The 21,137-nt window shown below is 39.1% G+C and overlaps 1 non-coding gene across 1 annotated transcript; it reads right to left on the bottom strand.

The window, feature by feature from the left end:
- Nucleotides 1–1,091: 1,091 nt before the first annotated feature.
- On the bottom strand, nucleotides 1,092–1,199 carry LOC112804288 (small nucleolar RNA R71). Its single transcript, XR_003202902.1, has one exon. It is a non-coding gene; the product is annotated as a small nucleolar RNA R71 (small nucleolar RNA).
- Nucleotides 1,200–21,137: the final 19,938 nt, after the last annotated feature.

Raw genomic sequence — 21,137 nt, 5'->3', positions numbered from 1 at the left:
AGAAACTCCACCGTTGAAAATACATAAGTAAGAGGTTCAGGCATGGCCGAATGGCCAGCCCCCAAAACGTGATCAATGATCTCCTAAGATGAAGAATAAAACAAAACTGAGACCAAAGATGAAACGTGGTCAAAAAGACATCTAATACATTAGATAAATGTTCTATTTATACTAGATTAGCTACTAGGGTTTACATGAGTAAGTAATTGATGCATAAATTCACTTCCGGGGCCCACTTGGTGTATGCTTGGGCTGAGCTTGATTAATCCACGAGCTGAGGCATTTCTTGGAGTTGAACTCTGAGTTATGACGTGTTTTGGGCGTTCAACTCCGGATCATGACGTTTTTCTGGCGTTTAACTCCAGACAGCAGCGTGTACTTAGCGTTCAACGCCAAGTTACGTCGTCATTCTTCGAATAAAGTATAGACTATTATATATTGCTGGAAAGCCCTGGATGTCTACTTTCCAACGCCGTTGAGAGCGCGCCAATTGGAGTTTTGTAGGTCCAGAAAATCCATTTTGAGTGCAGGGAGGTCAGATTCCAACAGCATCAGCAGTCCTTTTGTCAGCCTTCTTCAGAGTTTTGCTCAAATCCCTCAATTTCAGTCAGAATTTACCTGAAATCACAGAAAAACACACAAACTCATAGTAAAGTCCAGAAATGTGAATTTAACATAAAAACTAGTGAAAACATCCCTAAAAGTAGCTCAAACTTACTAAAAACTATATAAAAACAATGCCAAAAAGCGTATAAATTATTCGCTCATCAAGAAGCATCTCTATCCCTGCCATTGGAGCAAACAACTTTGAGCTTAAGCCTCAATTAGTTTCTCTAATGCAACAGAATTGCAAGTTTCATGGACTTCCATTGGAAGATCCTCATCAGTTTTTAGCTGAATTCTTGCAAGTCTGTGACACTGTCAAGACTAATGGGGTTGACCTTGAGGTCTACAGACTTATGCTATTCCCTTTTGCTGTAAGAGACAGAGCTAGAATATGGTTGGACTCACAACCTAAAGAAAGCCTGAACTCTTGGGAAAAGCTAGTCAATGCCTTCTTGGCAAAGTTCTTTCCACCTCAAAAATTGAGTAAGCTTAGAGTGGAAGTCCAAACCTTCAGACAGAAGGAAGGAGAATCCCTCTATGAAGCTTGGGAAAGATACAAACAATTAATCAGAAAGTGTCCCTCTGATATGCTTTCTGAATGGAGCATCATAGGTATTTTCTATGATGGTCTGTCTGAACTGTCCAAGATGTCTTTAGATAGCTCTGCTGGAGGATCTCTTCATCTGAAGAAGACGCCTACAGAAGCTCAAGAACTAATTGAAATGGTTGCAAATAACCAATTCATGTATACTTCTGAAAGGAATTCTGTGAACAATGGGACCAATCAGAAGAAAGGAGTTCTTGAGATTGATACTCTGAATGCCATATTGGCTCAGAGCAAGATATTGACTCAGCAAGTCAATTTGATTTCTCAAAGTCTGTCTGGAATGTAAAATGCACCAAGCAGTACTAAGGAAGCTTCATCTGAAGAAGAAGCTTATGATCCTGAGAACCCTTCAATGGAAGAGGTGAATTACATGGGAGAACCCTATGGAAACACCTATAATCCTTCCTGGAGAAATCATCCAAATCTCTCATGGAAGGATCAACAGAGACCTCAACAAGGTTTCAACAACAATAATGGTGGACAAAACAGGTTTAGCAATGGCAAGCCTTTTCCATCATCTTGTCAGCAACAGACAGAGAATTCTAAGCAGAACCACTCTGACTTAGCAACCATGGTCTCTGATCTAATCAAAACCACTCAAAGTTTCATGGCTGAAACAAGGTCCTCCATTAGAAACTTGGAGGCACAAGTGGGTCAGCTGAGCAAGAAAATTACTGAACTCCCTTCTAGTACTCTTCCAAGCAATACAGAAGAAAATCCAAAAGGAGAGTGCAAGGCCATCAACATGGCCGAATTTGGAGAGGAGGGAGAGGCAGTGAACGCCACTGAGGAAGACCTCAATGGACGTCCACTGGCCTCCAATGAGTTCCCTAATGAAAAACCACGGGAATCTGAGGCTCCCACTGAGACCATAGAGATTCCATTGAATTTACTTCTGCCATTCATGAGCTCTGATGAGTATTCTTCCTCTGAAGAGGATGAGTATGTCATTGAAGAGCAAGTTGCTAAATACCTTGGAGCAATCATGAAGCTAAATGACAAGTTATTTGGTAATAAGACTTGGGAGGATGAACCCCTTTTGCTCACCAAAGAACTGGATGACTTGTCTAGGCAGAAACTACCTCAAAAGAGACAAGATCCTGGGAAGTTCTCAATACCTTGTGCCATAGGCACCATGACCTTCAAGAAGGCCTTGTGTGACCTAGGGTCAAGTGTAAACCTCATGCTTCTCTCTGTAATGGAGAGGCTAGGGATCTTTGAGGTGCAAGCTGCAAAAATCTCACTAGAGATGGCAGACAATTCAAGAAAACAAGCTTATGGACTTGTAGAGGATGTTCTGGTAAAAGTTGAAGACCATTACATCCCTGCTGATTTCATAGTCCTAGAGGGTGCGTGAAATAGGGCAATCCACGCGTATCCGTGGGTCATGCGTAAGCATAGAGTGGCTAGGAAGTAGTGCGACGCATACGCGTCGAGCAGGCACGCGCGGGATATAGCAAAATTAGAGAATGACACATACGCGTGGGTCACGCGTACGCGTGGGTCACGCGTACGCGTGGGAGGAAGTTGTGCTAGAAGCACAATTCCCGCGCCCTACGCACATAACTCTTTGGTGTTTGTACATCACCTGGAAATTTGGGGATCACGCGTACGCGTGGGCAAGGTGTATGTGTGAGTGGTTGGAGACTTGGGGTCACGCGTACGCATGGGTGGCTGAGTGCCCTGCTTTTCAAAATTTTTCAAGTTCTAACACCAAATTATTCCAAACATCCAAACAGCTATCAAAACACCATCAAACCTTATTTAACATAGTAGGCTCCCAAATAAACTCAACAAACTAAACTAAACATGAAATTAAACTAATTTACCTATATGTACAAATGAGAAAAATGAAAAGAGTTTACCATGGTGGGGTGTCTCCTACCTAACACTTTTATTTATTATCCTTAAGTTGGAAAATTGATGGGGTCCTTGCTATGGTGGCTTATGCTTGAATTCTTCATTGAATCCCCACCAATGCTTGCATATCCAATGTCCACCTGGATTCTAAATTAGATGCACAAAGACTTCAAGCAAGGTTAAACAAGTGACAAGGCCCCAAAGTTGTTGATCGTTGAAGAATCCGGGTGACAAAGCTTGTGAATTCTCAGTTGAGCATCCAAACACCTTCCTAGACCCATTCAATGTAGTACTACACCAACCATTGCACTTAAACTTAGATGAGGCAACCATAATAAACCTTGAATTGTGGTGCCTACCACTAACCAACCCTTTCTTGCTTTTCATCCTACAAAGAGCTCTAAGTTGGCCATCCGTTTCAAGCAAATCATATTCAAGTAGAATAAGAAAGCTAAGGGATATGAATATTACCCACTTGAATGGTGTAAAGGATGATGGTGACTTAGGAAGAGAGGCCTCCCCACACCTTGACAATGTGAGGTCCACCTCTTGTGCTCTTCTTTGGTTACACCCACATCTTGACAAGCATCTTCCATGTTCACCTCTTGACAAGGTTCTTCACATTCAATCACTTCCTCACCAACCTCTTCTAACTTTTCTCCATCCTTCATGTCCCAACTTAGAGGTAATATGGAAGTTATCTCAGCATCTACCTCAATTTTAATTGGAGAAGACTCCTTAAATACCAAAGGACCATGTGTTGGTGTGGAATCATCATCAAGAGGAAGACTTTTTGCTTGCTTAACTTCTTCCAATTCTTCATCATTCACCATATGCTTTGGAGGTTGTGCACCCTCCTTAACATTGCTTTCAAGATCAATGGAAGAAGGCTCGATGGGATCTTCGAGGTGATTTGTTAGTGAGGACAAGAACTCATCAATGATTGAGTCCAATTCTTGATCAACCTCTCATAATTCTTCAATCGCTCCTTCTGGCTTAATTTTCTCAACTTCCTCCTCTTGTTGCAATTCTTGCTTCAGCTCTTCTTCTTCACCTTGAAGTTCCAAATTCACTCCCTCACTATGCTCTTTGGTTGATCCTCCACATTCATCAATGGAAGCGTCTTGAATGCATGAGCCTAGGTGAGAGGCCATGTGGTTAACGGCTTCCGCCATCGTAGTAACCATGATTTTTAGCTTCTTTAGCGCTTTTTTCTCCTCTTCTTGCCTTTGGATGTAAGAACTAATATCTCTTTGTTGTTCTTGCCAGAAAGTATGGAGAGCTTCATTAATTGAAGGAGGTGATGGAAAGAGAGGGTTCATTATTTGAGGGAAAGGTATTATAGTTGGAAGGTGGTTCAAATTGGTGAAAGTCTTGAGGTGGTGTATAAGGAATTGGTGGCTCTTGGGAGTATTGGTGTTGGAATGGTGGTGGCTCTAGGTATGGTTCATATGGTTGTTGGTATGGTGGGTATGGGTTAGGATCATACGAAGGTGAATGGTAGTGTGGGGCTTGTGAGTAAGGTTGTTGAGGACTATGTTGAGGGAAAGAATTATATCCATGTGGTGGTTGTGATTGACAACCACAATGAGGGTCACCACATCCATTAGGTTGGTAAACATTAGGAGTTGGATTGTACCCATAAGAAATCGGAGGAGGTTATTACCAAGAAGGTTGTCTATATACTTGAGGCTCCTCCCACCTTTGATTTTTGAATCCTTGATGCAAACCTCCATTGAAGTTTCCATTTCCTACAACATAGTTTGAACCAAACTCATAGACAAAGGGATGAAAATTCATAGTAGAAAAACAAAAACAAAAAGCAACAAGAAACAAAGAGATAAAATCTAACTACTAACTCAAACAAGCAAACCAACAAAAGAGCAAAATATTCACAATATTAACATATGTATAATAACCAATAACAAGCACACATTACAATTCCCCGGCAACGGTGCCAAAAGCCTACTGTGAGCGTTACCGTCGGCTTAGAAATTATTCTCGATAAGAGGAAATAACTTCATTGCAAGTTTAGTTCCAAACCGACAGATAACACTCAATCAAAGTTTAATTTTTAGTTATCATAAGTCCAACCCAATAAAAATAACCGAGAGTATTAGTCTCGGGCCATTCTTCCTAGGAATCACAATCGAGTGCTCAAATATTGTTTATGAGTTTCAAGGGGTTGGGTTGATAAAAGTGCAAGAAATTAAATGGCAAGAAAATAAAGCAAACAATTAAAGATAACAACTAATAAAAAGAGGCATCCATGGCCAGGATTGAGAATTTAGGCTTTCTATCCTAGTCATTAATTATCATACAATATTTATCAAGAGCTAATCCTATTTCGTCATCTCCAACATCAGAAGAAGGTATAATGTTATCTTCACATTAAGAGAAAGTCAAATAGGACTAGTTAATCCCAATCCATAAGTAAAGTGAATGGATACAAGACTAAGTAATCACTCTAGATCACCAATCTAAATTGGGATTAATGACTCAAGATTGCCTAATTTCTCTTTCCAAGTCAAGAATGCTCAAAAACTACTCTAAACTCCAACCAAGCATTTTGTCAAATACTTGGAAGGCATAAAAGAAAAACATGGTAAATTGCAAGAAATAGTAAATTCTACAACTACCCAATGTAAGGAAGTAACAATAACAACTAAAACAAGCAAGAAAAGAACATACAACCTCAAATTGCATTAAATAAAATTAAAATTGACAAGAGTTCATAAACTAAAAAGAAGCATAAAAGAGAAATTAACAATGTAAACTAAGAGAACAAAGATGTAAGAACAAAAAATTGTAATGAAAACTAGATGAAAACAAGAATTAAAACCTAAATCTAGAAGAAAATTAAACTAAGAACCCTAATGTCTAGAGAGAAGAGGGAGCTTCTCTCTCTAGAACTAACCTAAGGCATGTTTCCTACACTATTGCTCCCCCCTTTCTTCTTTTTGATTTCTGCATCAAATAGCCTCAGAAATGAGTTGGATTTGGGCCTGAATGGCTCAAAAATCGCTTGATATATTCACTTTAATGAGATCATGTGACGTGCGCCATGATTGCGCGTGGGTGACGCATGTGCTAGTAGCACGAATTCCCACACTTTCGTACTGTTGTACCAGCAAGTGCACTGGGTCGATCCCACGAAGATTATCATTTGAAGCAATCTATGGTTATTCTGCAGGTCTTAGCCAGGCAGATCAGAAAGATTTAACGTGTTTTAATATTGTATAAATTAATTTTTATATCAAATAGAGTCAGTAATGGAAATAGAGAAAAAGAATAATTAGAACTTAGAAGTTGTGTAAACTATGAAAAGAGAATAGTTAAGGGTTGGAGTTGCTCAGTCTTTCTGAATGAATTCTGGTAGTACTATCTTCTCTGCTTGTGAGTGATCTCTTCTATGGCAAGCTATATGTGATCAATGCCATGGGTCGTGGTCATTGATCTCCTCTGCTACAGAATGAACTCCATTGGCCGTGGCCATCCAATCTGATGAAGGGTGAAGTGCTAGCAAGTCATTCTCCTGGCGATCCTACTCAAAGTGCCACAGACAAGGTCGAATCTTCCGGATCAGAAAATGATGCTTCTTTAGGATTCTAGCCTATACCACGGAGACCCTAATCTCCCTGAAAATCGGCTGAACTGGTGTCTCGAGAAGTCCCCAACGAATTCGTGGATTAATCATCTGAGACATGTATAAACATAGCTATTGGCTCGTGCTTTCCAGTCATGTATTCACACAAACCCAAGTAGACGCAGGTGTTTGTCAGGCACGTTTGTCATAGTGTGATGAACAGAGCTAATTTGTCAAATCATCCTATTCACCACGATGAAGATCGGATATACATCTTAGAAATAGATCAAACACGGATTGGAGAAGAAACAGTAATACTTTTATTAAAAGTGTTCGAATAACATGAATTAAATCCCTTAAATACTAAGCTAATGACTAGTAAGGGTAAAACAACCTTTTTAGTGCTAAAATTCACTTCTAGGGCTCAGTTGGTAAGTGTTTAGGTTGAGCTTTGATGAGATCCATGTGCTATGAGGTCTTTTGGCCGTGGAACGCCAACTAGGGTGTCCCCTCTAAGCATTTGGACATTGGGCTCTGCTCCTTGGACGCTGGACGCCAGAAAGGGGCAGGAAGCTGGCGTTAGACGCCAGTTTTGAGCCTTCTAATCCGAAACAACATATGGACTATTATATATTGCTGGAAATCTCTCGAAGTCAGATTTCCATAGCCATTGAAAGCGCTCCATTTAGATTTTTGTAGCTCCAGAAAATCTCTTTCGAATGCAAGGAGGTCAAATTTGGACAACATCTACAGTGCTTTCTCTGTCTCTGAATTAGACTTCTTCTCCAGCTCCTCAAATTCAGCCAGAAAATACCTGAAATGGTACAAAAACACAAAAACTCAAAATGGAATCCAAAAATGTGAATTTAACACTAAAATCTGTAAAAACTTAATAAAAACTAAATAGAACCTATTAGAAACTATATCAAAAGTATGCCAAAAAGCGTATAAAATATCCGCTCATCACAACACCAAACGTAAACTGTTGCTTCTCCCCAAGCAACTAAAAATAAAATAGGATGAAAAGAAGATTAGGATATGTAAGAATCGAACTTAATTAATCGTTTAATTAAGTAATTAATATTGCCCAAATTAGGTTCCGAAAAATTAGAGTGAGAAGTTGAGGATTTAAATATGATTTTTGGACTCAGTAGATTTTTCTAAGTCAAAAAATGTGTTTTCTGCGAATAGCCGCAAAAACTCGCAAACCGACAGTTGAACCGGTCAAACCGGTTCAAGTCTGTCTGGTACTATACGAGAAAAAGTAAAAGTAGTCAAAAACCTTAGAAAAATGTTAGAAATAAAAAATGGGGCGTTAATTTTAAAGATTTGGCCCAAAGTTGAGGCAAACAGGCTAAAAATGCTAATGGGTTGGACAGGACCCAAGTTGGGCCCAAGCCCAACATATAAATGGGTTCATTAAGTGAACCCATCAGTCATAACACTCTCAAAGCACAACACCACCAGCTGAGAAGAGAAGGAAAAGAAAAACCCTATGAGCACTATTCATTCCTAACTTCTCAAGCTCATATCTTGAGCTACGGAGCTCCGATCGTCGCATCGTTTGCGGCCACGCGTTCCTTGTGGAGAGCTCTACAAAACCTACCCAAGAAAGTAGTGATATAACCACGAAATCTTCTCAGTTATTCTCTCCAAAAATTTCGAATCCTAGGGTTTTAATTAAGTGAGATTTTGTGATTTTGGATGTTTAGGTTCACTCTAACTCTTGCTTAGCCTTGGATTTTGGCTACCAAAACTGTTGGACAAGGTAAGAGGTATCGAACTCTTGTGAAATTTTATTTATGATGAGCCCTAGGTTGATTAGTGATGATTTGTGTGTATATAGCTTGATTATTGTGAGTTTGGAAGCTATTGGAACTTGGTGCTTCTTGGAGTGGAATTGGAAGCTTGGATTGTGGTTGGAAAGCTTAGCTTGTGCTCATCTTGAGTTTTAGCATATTGGGAATTGGCCAAGGTATGGTTTCGGTTTTCTCTATGTAGTATATAATATTCAAAGACACTTAGGCTAGTGACCCATAGGATAGGATTGAATTAAAATGGTTGTTGAGTTGTTGAATGTTGAAGTATGATGATTTATGATGAATCGATGAGCTTTGGTTATGTTGATTAAAGTGCTGCATGGTAATTAATGATTTGGGATGATTGGTAAATAGCTATATTGATGTTGGTAGTATAATATTGGAGATTGATATTGAAATTGATGATAGAATGATGATTGGTGATTGTGTTGGTGGAAAAATTGTTTGTAATATTATATGTTTAGTAATTGAGATTGAGAATGATGAAGTGTTTCTGAAAAATTGGTGTGAATGGCGAATTGTGACCCAAGAGGATAGATTGTGCTGTAATTGAAAGTTTAGTATGGTTTTGGTTGGATGTGGTTTGTTAAAGTTGGTAAATTGAGATTTTTAGGAGTTTTGGTAAAAATTAGTTTTTGGTGAACTTTGTCTGATCATAACTGATGACAAGTCATCTTATACTAGCTTTTCAAGCATTCTTCACTTGTTTCATTAGGTTTTATGCACTTTCTAGAGTCATAAGTATGCCATTTGGGTAGAAATTCCGGCATTACCTAGATTCATCCAATTATGATTAATATGATGCAATTGCATGAGAATCATGCTATAATTACTTGTGTGTTAAGAATGATGAGAATTCTCAAAACTTTAGCAAGGCTTTGATGCATTTATTGGTTGATGATAGGTGAAGAAAAGCATGGAAGAAGGTTGAAGAAAAGAGACTTGGAGAAGAGAAACATAACATAAATTTGCTGATGCTCACGTTTGAGGTAGCGTTGGACATCCAACGTTACCTTCAACGTGGCAATGAAAAGTTTCAATTCTGGGCAAAAAAAGTTTTTTTAGCGACGCGTACGCGTCTATGACGTGTACGCGTGAAAAAACAAAAATTCTGTATCCGCGTAAAAGCGTGCGTCATGCGCACGCGTCGAATGGCAAAACGACCATCCACGCGTACGCGTGGGTCACGCGTATGCGTCACTAAATTTTGACGTTGGGGGTCCAATGTTAGCTCAAACGTAGCCTCCAACGTCTTCGATGCTCAGCCCAGAATTGAGATTTGAAAAACATACATCGATGCGAACGCGTTAGAGACGCGTCCGCGTGGATGGGAAAAAGGCAAAGCACGTGAACGCGTGAAGCACACGTATGCGTGAAAATGCGAACGTTGGAGGGAACGTTTGGGGTCCAACGCTGAGGCCAACGTCCTTAAAGCAGGAAAAATGTTTTTTTTATCCACGCGAACACGTAGATAAGAATTTTTTAGCAGAATGTGCGAACGCGTACGCGTGGATTCGACAACGTTGGCCCTCCAACATTGAGTCAAACGCCAATGATAGCAAGCCTTTCTGGTTTTTGCCGATATGATTCAAAGTGGCATTTGAGTCAACGTTGACACAAACCTAAAGCATCAGTATCCAATTCTCACACGAATCTCTTCTCAAGATCAAGAGCATTCAATTGGAGCCATCTTCGACCCAATCTCAGCAAAGCCAAAGGCCCAATTCAAGGCTTAAGGATCAAGAATAGAAAGTGTATAAATAGAAGTTAGTTTGATTTAGAAAAGGGAACCTTCTGTCAATTTAGTTTTACTTTTAGCTTATTTTAATTTTCATCTTTGAATTTGGGAAATTAAGGTTGGGAATTGATTTTCTTTTTCATTGTTCTACACTCTGTTCTGTTTGTGAATTGTGGATAGAGATTGAAGGAATTCTGTTTCAATCCTTGATCTACAATTCATCTTTGTTCTCTTCTGCATAATTCTAAGGAATTGTGAGTTGAATTAAGCTTTCTGATTTCATTTTCATTGCTCCTGCTAATTTTGCTATCTTCCTTTGGATCTTGAATTGAGATTGGAAAGAGTTCCATTGATTCAAATTCTGAGAATCATCTTCTACTCTTCATCTCAATTGATCTAAATATTGGATCTAAATTTCCTTTACTGCTTTCATTTTTTATTTCTTCTGCAAATTGTTTTCTGATTGGATCAAGGAAGGAATTGAGATCTAGACTTGTTTTCTAGTCTCTTTAACCCCTGAGATCTTCACTCTCTCGTTAAAATTTTGCAATTTAAGTTTAATTCATTTGCTGTTTATTTCTTCAAACACTTTCACTTTTCTGATTGAGATCTAATGCAACTTATTTCATTTTATGTTTCCAAGATTGCTTGCTTTTGCTTGTTCGTGTGTGATTCTGAGATCCCAGCTCCTTGAGCTCTTTATTATTTCTGCAATTTTACATTTCTTACACTTTAAGCTTTAGCCATTTACATTCTTTGCAATCTAAGTTTCAGTCATTTATATTATTTGTTCTTTAAGATTCAGCTCTTCAATTACTGTCAATTTCCCCTCTCCCTTTAAATTTCATGCAATTTAGCTTCTGTTAAATACAAATCACTCAAATCAACACTTGTTTGCTTGACTAAATCAACCACCTAACTAAAATTGCTCAATCCTTCAATCCCTATGGGATCGACCTCACTCATGTGAGTTATTATTACTTGATGCGACCCGGTACACTTGCCGGTGAGTTTTATGTTGGATCATTTTCCACACATCAAGTTTTTGGCGCCATTGCCGGGGATTGAATTAGATTGACAATAATTAAGTAAGGTGGTGATCTAGATTAAGCACTTTTTCTTTATTTTTCTTTATTTTTAATAAGCATATTAACTGTTTGACACATTGTGTCACCTAATCCTTTAACCACATTCTAGCATTAGAATGTCCATATTTCATTTGTTTGTTTGTGATTTTTGCAAGTCATGGAGGCTGAGGTGCGTGAAGAGGGAGTGAGCAACAATACCCAGCCTACAAGAAGGGTGTTGGCCTCTTACACTATCCCCAATGCCAGAAACTACGGGAGTAGCATACTCACTCCCAACGTTCATGCAAATAATTTTGAGTTGAAGCCTCAACCTATTACTCTGGTGCAGAACAATTGCTCCTATGGAAGAGGTCTACTTGAAGATCCAAACCAACACTTATCCATCTTCCTCAGCATTTGTGAAACTATCAAAATAAGTGGTGTGCATCCAGACATCTACAAGCTGCTACTGTTTCCATTCTCTCTGAAGGATAAGGCCACTCAATGGCTAGAGACATTTCTCAAAGAAAGCATCAATAATTGGGAAGACTTAGTGAGCAAATTTCTAGCCAAGTTCTACCCTCCCCAAAGGATTATCAGACTCAAAATAGAAGTCCAAATATTCACTCAAATGGATGGAGAGTCATTGTATGATGCATGGGAAATATACAAAGCTTTACTCAGGAAGTGTCCACCAGAAATGTTCAATGAATGGGATAATCTTCAAAACCTCTATGAAGGGTTGACCCAGAAAGCTCAGGAAGCATTAGATCATTCAGTAGGAGGCTCATTGCAGCTAATGAAGACAGCAGAGGAAGCCCAAAACCTCATAGAGATGGTGGCAAATAATCAATACTTCTTTGCTCATCAAAGACAATGCCAACCAGCCCAGAGAATGGGTGTGCTGGAGCTTGAAGGTGTTGACATTCTCTTGGCACAAAACAAACAGATGCATCAACAGCTTTAGCAACAAATAGAAATGATGGCCAAGAAAATTGATGGACTGCAAGGTACTGCAGTAAACACACAATGCCAATCTCAAACCTCACATGGGTGGAATCAATTTGAAAAAAGTTTTGGGACATTCAATTATGAGCAACAAAGCCCTAAGCAGGTGCAATGCATGAATAACACTTCAAGTTCATCTCAACATAATTTTCATGATGATGCACATAAGACACCCTGGAAGACTCATTCTAATTCAAGGTAGGGTGAGCATCAGAATCAAGGAGAAAGGGACTTCAAGTCTGGCAGCCTCAGCAACACAAACAACCGTAACCATTCATCCAATAATACTAACCAATTCAAAAATTCACAAAACATATATCACCATCCCCATAACAACTCACAAAACCACCAGAATAACTTGTCCACATCCACATTCCACCCACAAAATACCTTCGCAAATGGTTCAAACAATTTCCAGCAACAACCATCTCACTTTACACAACCACAACCAAATCTAGACTCTCAAAGAATCTCTAGTCTGGAGATGATGATGGAGAAACTCATGAAAAAATCAAGAAGTAGCAAGAAAAGATCAAGCCATAGCAAGTAAAAACTAAGAAGAGTCAATCAGAAACCTTGAGAGACACATGGGGCAAATGGCTAAGCAAATTTCAGAAACGGGTGAGAAGAGAGCGAATACCTTCCCCAATGTCATTGAAAGGGACAAAGGAAAAGCTATAAAGTTGGAGGAGTACAAGGCAATCACAGTGGGAAGTGAGAAGACTATGAGAAGTTCCACAAGAAGAGATAGAGGAGAAAAGTGAAAAGGATCAGACAACCAAGAAGGCACAAATCTCAAAGGGAGACAATAACATCCTTGAACCACAGCTACAAGAGAAGAAAGAAGGGGTGAGGCCATATGTCCCCAACCTTCTATACCCTTAGAGGTTCAAAAAAGAAAACGAGGATAAGCAATACTCAAAATTCCTGGACATATTCAAGACACTCAGCATCAATATTCCTTTCTTAGAAGTAGTTGAACAGATGCCATTGTATGCCAAATTTATGAAGGAAATACTGACAAAAAAAAGATCCCTGAAGAAAGGACAGATTGTTGAGATGACAAAGGAATGTAGTGCTATCCTCCAAAGAGAGTTGCTAGAGAAGAAAGATGATCCTAGGAGTTTTTACATACCTTGCACCATAGGAAACATAACAATTGAGAAGTCATTCTGTGACCTCGGTGCAAGCATAAACTTGATGCCTTTGTCTCTCATGAGGAAACTTCAAATTTCTAAGCTGAAGTCCACACAAATAGATTTCCAAATGGTTGACAAATCCATTAAGCAAGCACTGGGAGTTGTGGAGAATGTGTTGGTAAAAGTGGAAAAATTCTTTCTCCCTGCTGACTTTGCTATCTCAGATATAGAAGAGGACCCTAACACTCCCATCATCCTGGGGAGGCCTTTCCTAGCTACGGGTAGAGCATTGATAGATGTTGAAAAAGGGAAATTGTTGCTGAGAGTGCATGATGAGCACCTAGCATTCCATGTTTTTAAAACCCTGCATGAGCCCACTCAAGAAAAAGATTGTATGAATGATAAGGCTAGAGATCAAAGCTTGAAGGAGGCACTCAATGAGTTAACTCCAAGACTTCCAAATCCATGCTTGAAAGAAGTAGAGATAGTGCAATAGACCAAAGAAATCAAGGGGGAGCTAGATCTAAAACCCCCTGATGAGAAACTCAACACCCCAAATAAAGAATCACCAAGGAATGGATTATCTTCTGAGAAAGAAAAGAAGAAGAGGCCAAGAGGGTAAAGAAACAAGAAGATCCCTACTGAAGGCTTTTCACTAGGGGATAAAGTGTATTAAACCCCGAACCAATGAAGGTGTCTCCACAATTATCTGAATACTACACTGTGAATTGGGTCCTTTCACTTGAACGCCTAGAAATCATCAAAGGGGAGACTGGAAGAAAGTTCACAGTAAGAGGAGAAAAGCTGAGGCACTATGTTTTTCAGCCTCCATGATCAAAGAATGAACGATGTCAAGCTAGTGACATTAAAAGAGTGCTTGTTGGGAGGCAACCCAACCTGAAGTAGTTTTCTTTTCATAGCTAATTCAATAAAAAGGTTGAGTAGTTTTATCTGTATTGCAAGGAGCTAAGTTTGGTGTTGCACACCAAAACAATTTAAGGGAGAATGAAGAATGCTAAGTTTGGTGTTCCACCAAAATCTCATTTAAAAACACATTTTCACCTTCTGCATAAAGGGTTGCTAGCTCCAAGTAATCAGATAAACCATTTAACTATTTTCTGTTTTCTAGTTTCTAGTTTTATAACCTTCAGCAAAGACAGAAGGGTTTCACATATGGTTGACTTGATGCATGAGAAACATTGGCAAGGGACTAAGTTTGGTGTTCACACACCAAAGTAAGTTCAAAAGCCCACAAACAATTTTCGCATACTAACCAGTTGCCTAAGGGCTTGAGAAACAAGCAACTTCTAAGGATTATGGAGGAAAACATTCAACCTGAGAAAGGGATCTGCATCATTGTCCAAGGGAAGTACAGCAAAGAGAAATAATGATGACAGAAGAAAAAGCTGAAGAGACAGTCCCAACAGGTTGTATTGACACTTAATCCTTGTTGTTGTGAAGTGTTTTAAATTGGGAATCCCTATATGTCATGTTAAAGTGTTCAATTAAGTGTAAGTGAAAATGTTTGCCAAAAATGCTAGCCTGCTTTATGTTTGTCATTCCTCATTAGCTTGAATTTTATTTTGTTTTCCCCTGCTTCATGAATAAAAGAAAAATGTTTGAAATAGAAAGTGAATGTTCAATGTTGTAGAAGTTATAATGAAATTCAGTGGTGGTATTTGTTTGATTCAATGGTTAGCTCAAATAACAAAAGCTGCATAATAACATGTTCTTTGAAGTGTGAATTAGTTTGCTGCAATAAAGTCTTTTATCAATGAAATTCCTTTGAGAATGAAGCAAAGAAAAAAAAAGGAAAGAGAAAAGCCAAGAATGGGCAAAGAAACAAACAATAAGGCTAGACACCAATAGCTTGGACCTTAGGACATATGCCTGTGGTGTTTTTGTACTAGGATATGCTTGGACAAGTAAGTTCCGAGGAGTATTTCAAATCTTGGCCACTTGGATCAACTGATCTGGGATTGCCAACTGAAAGTCCACTATCAAGAGCAACCTAGCTACAAAACACTTAGTGATCCAAAGAGATGCTGGGCATCAATGCTCCTAGGAAGAAAATGTGAGCTATGTGTCTGTGGTAAAGAAATGTTGAGCAAAACTAAGCCAAAGGCTGCTGCAACATTTGTCACCAAGATTTCAGTAATAAATAAGCTTTCTAAGCAAAATAAGGAAGGAAAAACTAGCAAGGGATCAAGCAAAAGTAAGGCATTGTAGCAGCAACTCTAATGAACCTTTAAGGAAACATTTTTTATCTGTCAGCAAGTAATAAATGAGCAACCATTATCTGCATAAAATCCCATGAACCAAGTTCAATTATCTGCTAAATAAGGACATGTATACTTCTCTGTTTCATTTCATCTTCTCTTATGTTTAATGCTTGCTTGGGGACAAACAAGGTTTAAGTTTGGTGTTGTGATGACAAGTCATCTTATGCTAGCTTTTCAAGCATTCTTCACTTGTTTCATTAGGTTTTATGCACTTTCTTGAGTCATAAGTAAGCCATTTGGGTAGAAATTCTGGCATACCTAGATTCATCCAATTATGATTAATATGATGTAATTTCATGAGAATTATGCTATAATTACTTGTGTGTTAAGAATGATAAGAATTTTCACAACTTTAGCAAGGCTTTGATGCATTTATTGGTTGATGATAGGTGAAGAAAAGCATGGAGGAAGGTTGAAGAAAAAAGACTTGGAGAAGAGAAACATAACATAAATTTGCTGATGCTCACATTTGAGGTAGCGTTGGACATCCAACGTTACCCCCAACGTGGCAATGAAAAGTTTCAATTCTGGGCAAAAAAAGTTTTTTTAGCGACACGTACGCGTCTATGACGCGTACGCGTGAAAAAGCAAAAATTCTATATCCGGGCGAAAGCGTCTGTCACGCGCACGCGTGGAATAGCAAAACGACCATCCACGTGTATGCGTCACTAAATTTTGACATTGGGGGTCCAACGTTAGCTCAAACGTAGCCTCCAACGTCTTTGATGCTCGTTCCAGAATTGCGATTTGAAAAACATACATCGACGCGAACGCATTGGTGACGCGTCCGCGTGGATGGGAAAAAGGCAAAGCATGCGAACGCGTCAAGCACGCATACGTGTGAAAACGCCAACGTTGGAGGGAACGTTTGGGGTCCAACGCTAAGGCCAATGTCCTTAAAGCGGCAAAAATGTATTTTTTATCCACGCAAACGCGTGGATAAGCATTTTTAAGCAAAATGCGCGAATGTGCAAAGCACGCGTACGCGTGGATTCGACGACGTTGGCCTTCTAACGTTGAGTCAAACGCCAATGACAGCAAGCCTTTCTGGTTTTTGCTGATATGATTCAAAGTGGCGTTTGAGTCAACATTGACCCTCAAACGTTGATACAAACTTAAAGCATCAGTATCCAATTCTCACACGGATCTCTTCTCAAGATCAAGAGCATTCAATTGGAGCCATCTTCTACCCAATCTCAGCAAAGCCAAAGTCCCAATTCAAGGCTTGAGGATCAAGAATAGAAAGTGTATAAATAGAAGTTAGTTTGATTTAGAAAAGGGGAGATTTTGTAAATTTAGTTTTACTTTTAGCTCCTTTTAATTTTCATATTTGAATTTGGGAAATTGGGGTTGGGAATTGATTTTCTTTTTCATTGTTCTACACTCTTTTCTGTTTGTGAATTGTGGATAGAGATTGAAGGAATTCTGTTTCAATCCTTGATCTACAATTCATCTTTGTTCTCTTTTGCATAATTCTAAGGAATTGTGAGTTGAATTAAGCTTTCTGATTTCATTTTCATTGCTCCTGCTAATTTTGCTATCTTCCTTTGGATCTTGAATTGAGATTGGAAAGAGTTCCATTGATTCAAATTCTGAGAATCATCTTCTACTCTTCATCTCAATTGATCTAAATATTGGATCTAAATTTCCTTTACTGCTTTCATTTTTTATTTCTTCTGCAAATTATTTTCTGATTGGATCAAGGAAGGAATTGAGATCTAGACTTGTTTTCTAGTCTCTTTAACCCCTGTGATCTTCACTCTCCCATTGAAATTCTGCAATTTAAGTTTAATTCATTTGCTGTTTATTTCTTCAAACACTTTCACTTTTCTGATTGAGATCTTATGCAACTTATTTCATTTTTTGTTTCCAAGATTGCTTGCTTTTGCTTGTTCGTGTGTGATTCTGAGATCCCAGCTCCTTGAGCTCTTTATTATTTCTGCAATTTTACATTTCTTGCACCTTAAGCTTCAGCCATTTACATTCCTTGCAATCTAAGTTTTAGTCATTTATATTATTTGTTCTTTAAGATTTAGCTCTTTAATTCTCCTGCACTTTCAATTACTGTCAATTTCTCCTCTCCCTTTAAATTTCATGCAATTTAGCTTCTATTGAATACAAATCACTCAAATCAACACTTGTTCACTTGACTAAATCAACCACCTAACTAAAATTACTCAATCCTTTATTCCCTGTGTGATCGACCTCACTCATGTGAGTTATTATTACTTGATGCGACCCAGTACACTTGCCGGTGAGTTTTGTGTTGGATCGTTTTCCAAACATCAATAACTTATGCCTTGATTTTCGAAATTTGTTGAAATTGGTAAAATTTGGATTTTTGTAGATGAAGTTATGATGATTCAAAGATTGGTGTCAAAATCTGAAATTCTGCAAAGTTATAGAATTTTGTGATTTTTGGTATGTGCGCACGCATAGCCTTGTGCGCACGCACATCCCTGTGAAATTTTCAACCTGTGCGCACGCACACGCAGAGGCAGGCAATCTGTTTAGAGTGCTAGCACAGCTTGTGCTCACACATACCCAATGGATGTTTACATCCTGTGCGCACGCACAGCCCTGTGCGCACGCACACGTTAGGGATGGCAATCTTTAGAGGGCGCTAGCACGCCTTGTGCGAGTGAATGGAATTGCAAAAATTGGTACCTGTGCGTACGCATACCCCTATGCATACGAAAACATTTTAAAACTTCTCTTGGGCGTGCACAGGCACACCCCTATGCGTATGAACACACCCTATTTCTCAAATTTAAATTTTGTTTTCAACTATTTCACCTTCCTAATAAGATTGTAAACTTTTGTGATACTATTTTAAGGCTCTTGGGCTTATGTTTTTTGGGCATTAAAAACATGGAAAATAACCTAAGAGTTTTAGTTGATATTATTATGAAAAATTAGAAAACGGAGGCTTAGGTTTCGGATGTACTGAGGATATGTTTGATGGCATGTGAAGGTAGATTGGTATATGAAGTGAGAACTGATGAACTGTTGAGTTTGGAACTGAAATGTGAATCGACAGTAGTTGAGCTGAGTCGAGGACGCGGAATGGAAATGTTGATTGGATAGTGGTTGAGATGAGTCGAGGACTCGAATGGGAAATAATGATTCATTGATATGTTGAAAATGTTTTCTGAAAAACCATTGAACTACTATTTTATATTGAGATTATGAGACGCTATGTGCCTGGCAGGGACAGTGGTTAATCCCGCCTGTCGAGGTAGCAATGGCGTAAGGATGGTGGTTAATCCCGCTTACATTAAGATGTGAGGTATGTGGCAAGAGTATCCCGCTCGCAACCCTTCGGATCAATAGAGTCTGCAAGCACAAAATCCTGGACGGTGATCCGAGAACCATATCTCGGGGGTTCCCAAATGATGATTCCGAAGGGCGACGTCTCCATGGAGATGTATCGGGTTGGCAGTTGAACCGACAATATGATATCACAGCCAATAGGACAGGCATTCATCATGTACATCTTCTAATTGTTTGTATGCTTTGCCAACTTGTAATTGTATGCCTAATTGAATAACATGCCTAATTGCTTACTTGAATTACTTGCCTTATATGCTTCTACTTGTGCTTTACTTGCATTGAATCTTGTGATGGATATGAAGTCTAGGATTGCCTTTGGCATCCCGGGTCTTATATCCTACATCACTGGGCACTGTTACCATACTGAGAACCTTCGGTGAGTTGTTTGGATGGTGATAGATAGCGGAGGATCCTGTTACTCTTGGAGTCTTTTTGATTTATTTTGTGTATATAGCTCTCACTTTTGTATTTTGCTTTTGCCTAGAGGCTTGTATTGAGAGAGAAAAGGTTGTATAAGCTTATTTTTTACTATCTGGTTCTATATGTCCATATATAGCTAGCTGACTTAAACTCCGTGAGCCGTAGCTAGATTCTTATGATATTATACTCTTATCTTTTGTTATATTATATATACCATGTGCTTTAAGCTAGAAGCTTTGTTAGCACATTTTTGCTTTTCAAATCCTATTTTTGAGCTATATCTTTCATCGGGCTTCTAGATTATATTATTTATTCCATATATTATATGTATGAACTTTAGAACTATCGTAATCTCTGATTAAACTTTGCTTTACGATGCGAGGTAAAGCTTAGGCTAATTAGGGTGTTACATTTATTGGTATCAGAGTGGTTCGTCCTCGTGAGTCTGAGGGATATGCCGATTGTACTTCATTGCATACTCTGTGTGTCTTTTCTTTGATGCTATTAGGTTATCTGTTTGATATATGCATAGCATGCTTGTTTGTGAGTGCCTGTTTGGGATAATTGAAGAACTAGGCTTTTGATATTGAGACTGATCACCTTGATATCGATTATTTGGTGGAGACAGGAATCCTAATGGCCACTTGCAAACGAGGTCGAGCACGTTCACGAGAAAAGTAGGAATGAGCAACTAGCTGATAACCATGTCGAATTTAGCGAACACTATGGAGGCTAATGCTGCTGCGACTTTGTAAGCTGTGCAGAGGCTAGACGAACTGGCCAGAAACGGAAACGGGAATGGCGAAGGTAATGCTAATGATAATGCTGAGGGAAATGGCGATAACACGGGAGGTGCTCCGATGACCTTGGCGACGTTTCTCAAGGTTCATCCGCCAATTTTCTGAGGATCAACCAATCCTATAAAAGCAGACAACTGGTTCCAGGCCATGGAACATGCTTTGCATGCTCAGCACGTTTTGAATAACCAATATATAGAATTTTCCGCTTATCAGCTTGCGGGAGAGGCCTAACACTGGTGGTAGGTAGAATGCCGCTTGATACAGCTTCAAAATACCAATGTTCGTTGGGACATATTCCAAACGGCCTTCTACAAGAAGTATTTTCCTGAGTCTGCAAGAGAAGCGAAGGAGATGGAACTGATGCAGCTAAAGCAAGGTTCCTTGTCTGTGGCAGATTACACGAGCAAGTTTGAGGAGCTTTGTAGGTTTTCTAGGGTGTGTCAGGGTGCCCCAAAATCCTACAAAAATTGGAAAGGTATCAAGTACCAAAGGGGCTTGAAGGACAACATCATGACTATTGTGGCTCCTACGGAGATTCATACTTTCTCTGACTTTGTGAACAAAGCAAGGGTGGTTGAGGAATACGCAAAAACGGTAACTTCGTCCAATGAGACTCATAGAGGGAACACTAGTAAGGGACATGGCAAGTATTTTCATCCGAGGGGTCAAAGTTTCAAGAGAGGAGGATATGCCTCAACGTCAAGGAGGCTTCAGAAAGAATGCTCAGAATGAGTTTCAGTATGCCAAAGGAAGAGGAAATCAGAGTAAGAATTCTCTGGATTTGACTTGTGTGCGTTGTGGGTGTTTTCATCCATATGACTCTTCCAAGATTGGTTTAGGTGGTTGCTTCAACTGTGGTTTGCCTGGTCAT

Source organism: Arachis hypogaea, chromosome 5 (genome assembly GCF_003086295.3).
Source record: "Arachis hypogaea cultivar Tifrunner chromosome 5, arahy.Tifrunner.gnm2.J5K5, whole genome shotgun sequence".
Classification (NCBI taxonomy): domain Eukaryota; kingdom Viridiplantae; phylum Streptophyta; class Magnoliopsida; order Fabales; family Fabaceae; genus Arachis; species Arachis hypogaea.
The sequence above is the reverse complement of the archived record's forward strand: the minus strand, read 5'-3'. Positions and strand labels throughout refer to the sequence as shown.